Genomic DNA, 5,493 nt, shown 5'->3' on the forward strand with positions numbered 1-5,493 from the left:
CTGTGTTATCCAACTGAATACAGTGTACAACACACAAGTCATGTTCGTCACGTAATATAGCTCACCTAGTCCGTCTAACTGGATAGATCTGTGTTATCCAACTGTATACAGTGTACAACACATAGGCCATGTTCGTCACGTAATATAGCTCACCTAGTCCGTCTAACTGGATAGATCTGTGTTATCCAACTGAATACACTGTACAACACAGGGGTCATGTTCGTCACGTAATATAGCTCACCTAGTCCGTCTAACTGGATAGATCTGTGTTATACAACTGAATACAGTGTAAAAGACACACAGGTCATGTTCGTCACGTAATATAGCTCACCTAGTCCGTCTAACTGGATAGATCTGTGTTATCCGACTGAATACAGTGTACAACACACAAGTCATGTTCGTCACGTAATATAGCTCACCTAGTCCGTCTAACAGGATAGATCTGTGTTATCCAACTGTATACAGTGTACAACACACAGGCCATGTTCGTCACGTAATATAGCTCGCCTAGTCCGTCTAGCTGGGATAGATCTGTGTTATCCAACTGTATACAGTGTACAACACACAGGTCATGTTCGATACGTAATATAGCTCACCTAGTCCGTCTAACTGGATAGATCTGTGTTATCCAACCGAATACAGTGTACAACACACAGGTCATGTTCGTTACGTAATATAGCTCACCTAGTCCGTCTAACTGGATAGATCTGTGTTATCCAACTGAATACAGTGTACAACACACAGGTCATGTTCGTTACGTAATATAGCTCACCTAGTCCGTCTAACTGGATAAATCTGTGTTATCCAACTGAATACAGTGTCCAATACACAGCTGAAGTTCAACAAGTCGTGTTGCACGTTCAGTCTGTCTAGCTAGGGCAGATCTGTGTTATCCGCCAGACTGTACACAGTTTACAAGGCACAGGTCAGGTTCGTCAAGTCGTGTTGCAAATCTAGTCTGTCTGGCAGAGATATATCTAGATTATGTAACAGCCTGTATACTGGTTACAAGGCACAGGTCAGGTTCGTCAAGTCGTGTTGCAAATCTAGTCTGTCTGGCAGAGATATATCTAGATTATGTAACAGCCTGTATACTGGTTACAAGGCACAGGTCAGGTTCGTCAAGTCGTGCTGCAAATCTAGTCTGTCTGGCAGAGATATATCTAGATTATCTAACAGCCTGCATACTGGTTACAAGGCACAGGTCAGGTTCGTCAAGTCGTGTTGCAAATCTAGTCTGTCTGGCAGAGATATATCTAGATTATGTAACAGCCTGTATACTGGTTACAAGGCACAGGTCAGGTTCGTCAAGTCGTGTTGCAAATCTAGTCTGTCTGGCAGAGATATATCTAGATTATGTAACAGCCTGCATACTGGTTACAAGGCACAGGTCAGGTTCGTCAAGTCGTGTGTTGCAAATCTAGTCTGTCTGGCAGAGATATATCTAGATTATGTAACAGTCTGCATACTGGTTACAAGGCACAGGTCAGGTTCGTCAAGTCGTGTTGCAAATCTAGTCTGTCTGGCAGAGATATATCTAGATTATGTAACAGCCTGCATACTGGTTACAAGGCACAGGTCAGGTTCGTCAAGTCGTGTTGCAAATCTAGTCTGTCTGGCAGAGATATATCTAGATTATGTAACAGCCTGTATACTGGTTACAAGGCACAGGTCAGGTTCGTCAAGTCGTGTTGCAAATCTAGTCTGTCTGGCAGAGATATATCTAGATCATGTAACAGCCTGTATACTGGTTACAAGGCACAGGTCAGGTTCGTCAAGTGATATAGTAGGACAAGCTTGTCCAGCAGGCATATATCTGTATTATCAACAAGACTGTATATTTTACTCAGGTAGAAAGGTTATAGATAGTGAACTTGCATGTGGCTGCATGTGAAGTGCTTTCGATTTCAAAGAAGAGTGAGTGAGTGAGTGAGTGAGTATGGTTTTAGGGCGCTTTTAGAAATATTCCAACAATATCACGGCAGGGAGACACCAGAAATATTCTTCACACTTTGCACCCATGTGGGGAATTAAAGAAGAACAGGTTACACAAACAATCAACTCGTCAACTTAAACATAAATAACAAAAATAACATAGAGGACTTAAATATTCATGTTCGGATATTGAACCATATATAGAGATGGTGGTGGCGGGTGGGGTGAGTTGTGTTTGTTTGTCTGTTGTTTAACGCCGCACTCAGCAATATACCAGCAACATTCCAGCAACAGGACGGCTGTTGTGAATAATCTCGTCTCTACCAGACAACCTAGTGATCAACAGCATGAGCATCGATCTACGCAATAGGGACACGATGACATGTGTCAACCAAGTCAGCGAGCTTGATCTCTTACGACAAGCATGGGTTGCTTAAGACCAATTCTAACCCAGATCTTCACCGTTGGAGGGTGAGCTGGGATGTGATTGAGTCGAAACCAAAAAGTAAATAAATTGTGACAATTTTGTTTTCAGTGATTGTTTTTTTCCGCCACATTCAGCAGTATAACAGGTGTGTCACGTTGGCCTAAAACAATTCGGCTTCATAAAAGAAAAAACAACAACAACAAACCCCCCAAACCAAACAGTAGTGGATATTATACGAGCAACATCCCACATTGTCGAGGTACGGTCTCTCCTAATAATAAATCGACGTGCCTGGCCACAAATCCACATTTAGTCACCTCTCATCACAAGCAATGACATATTGTTGAGGACTAGTCAGGGTTGACATTTGGGTTCGTGTTTTTCTGTTTTCCAAGTATTCCCACTGCCGGGAAAATCGAGAGGACGCAAACATCTAACAGTTAAACATGCTGCTTGAAGTGAGTGAGTGAGTGAGTTAAAATTTAAAGTCACTTTGGCAATATTTCAGCCATATCGTGACTAAATCAAGTTACAGATTAAAATTATTAAAGGGAAATTGTAAATACCTGTCAACGAAGGACAGTAAAACAACTAGATTATCACAGATAGAAATCTAAAAGCAGTACTTAAATTTAAAATATTTTAACAATAGAAGACTATACAATATAAAAACAGGCGCTTGAAGTGAGTCTTAGACTGATCAATCAAAGCCATGAAAGCAGTCGTTGTGTAGCCAAGTGATCAAAGTGATCGTTTGACTCGTCGAAACTGCAGGTTCGATTCCCAACATGGAGTCATAGGATGGTTAAACCCGGCCTCTATTGTCCCCCGCCGCGATACAACCAGCTTGTTGCCGGGAGCAGGGCAAAACCATTCGCACTGCAAAACGTAGAATTCGCCTGTAATGAATATACGCCATTATATAAACATATGTGGGATTTGAATGGGCACTGAATGACAATCGGCCTGGTCAATTCTCCATATTTCGATGCAAAATATCCTTATGCAATATCTACAGTATTTTGTTAGTTGGTTAACGACGCACTCATATTCCATTTATATATATGATGAAGCCGGCGGTCTGAACTCATGTTGTGTGTTTTAAGTACGAAAACAATCCTGAGTCATTTTCTAAAGTATAAACAGTGTTGGTGTCACAAATATATTATTACTAAACATATTTGTTTGTTGGGGGAACACCGGGGTCGTACGTTATACCACCTTATACATTGATAAGTCAAACAGCCGTGTATGGGAATACCCTCAAAGGGGGTTGAAGTAGCGTAAAATTATTGTCCTCCTGAGAGGGTACGTAAGTCCCAAAACATTTCCAGTCAATTTAAGTGTACCAGGTTTTTAATCGTAGTATTTTTGTGTTTTTACTGTATGGCTAAATCTGAGCATCAACGCCAATGGCTGAAGGGATGGTGTAAATCCAGCTAGGGCCCATGCAGGAAGCAAAAGTAATGTAAGTCCCCATGGGCCTTAGTATGGTGATCTACCTTCGGTTGTTGGCGATCTATAGCCCGTATTTTATATTGTATTGTCTTCTTTAATTGGAATATTTTAACTTTGCGCTAGTTTTTATATTTATACCTGTGATTTTCTAGTCTGTTTACTGTCCATCGTCGACAGGTTTTAATCTTCAAAATGTTTCTACTTTTTATTGTATGGCTTGTTTTCGTCACGATATGGCTGCAATATTGCCGATGTGACGTTAAATATTAACTCACTCACTCACTCACTGTATGGGAATATCTGAGGTGGTGGAGTAGGGACTCGCACTGTAAAAAGAAGTGACGAGTCTGTAGCTGGCTTGTGTAACGGAGGTCCTTGGATACCCGTGAATGTATAGAACCCAGGGCAGAAGAATGACCCGAATGAGTCCCAGTTTCTGAACTCTCTATATCAGTTGAATTGGAGTTGTGCAATCGTGATCTATAGGTCATTGTACATTGTCAATTGAATATAGGTCAAATTGAAACGGGAGGTTTTTATCTTCGTTATTTCTCCACCAACGTGCAGACAATACTACCCCTACCACAAATACCGCCTCCACCCACCGTCAGTACTACACCCACCACAAATACCGCCCCCATCCACCGTCAGTACTACCCCACCACCAATACCGCCCCCATCCACCGTCAGTAATACCCCTACCACAAATACCATCCAAATACTACACCACCCACCCACCGTCCACCGTCAGTAGTACTATACCCCAACCGTCATTAGTACTATACCCCAACCACAAATACCGCCCCCATCTACCGTCAGTACTACCCCACCACCATCCATCCATCGAAAGTACTACGCCCACCAACAATACTGCCTCCACCCACCGTCAGTACTACCCCACCACAAATACCGCCTCCACCCACCGTCAGTACTACCCCCACCACAAATACCGCCTCCACCCACCATCAGTACAACCCCTACCACAAATATTGCCTCCATGCACCGTCAGTACTACCCCACCACAAATACTGCCTCCACCCACCGTCAGTACTACCCCACCCGACATACCGCCTCCACCAACCGCCAGTACTACCTCCCCCCGAAACACATACCGCCTCCACCCGCCGTCAGTACTACCCCCCAACACACGTACGGCCTCCACCCGCCGTCAGTACTACCCCCCCACACACACACATACCGCCTCCACCCACCGTCAGTACTACCCCCACACACACCGCCTCCACCCACCGTCAGTACTACCCCACACACCACATACCGCCTCCACTCACCGTCAGTATTACCCCCACCACACATACCGCCTCCACCCACCGTCAGTACCCCCCCACCACACACACATACCGCCTCCACTCACCGTCAGTACTAACTCCACCACAAATACCACCTCCACGCACCGTCAAGTCTACCCTCACCACACATACCGCCTCCACCCACCCTCAGTACTACCCCCACCACACATACCGCCTCCACCCACCGCCAGTACTACCCCCACCACAAATCATGACTCCTTGAGTTAACTGCATGGCAAGACGCGCGGACCTCGGTGTAGCCCCTCCGAATGACGACCTCCCCTCGGTGATGAAAGACTAGTCAGCGTTGCTTTAGCATGTCACGGTGGTTTGAGGTCAGGTGTACTTACTTAGACCAAACATAAC

The sequence above is a fragment of the Haliotis rubra genome, unplaced genomic scaffold (genome assembly GCF_003918875.1).
Source record: "Haliotis rubra isolate DU_JTF1 unplaced genomic scaffold, ASM391887v1 Scf674, whole genome shotgun sequence".
NCBI lineage: Eukaryota > Metazoa > Mollusca > Gastropoda > Lepetellida > Haliotidae > Haliotis > Haliotis rubra.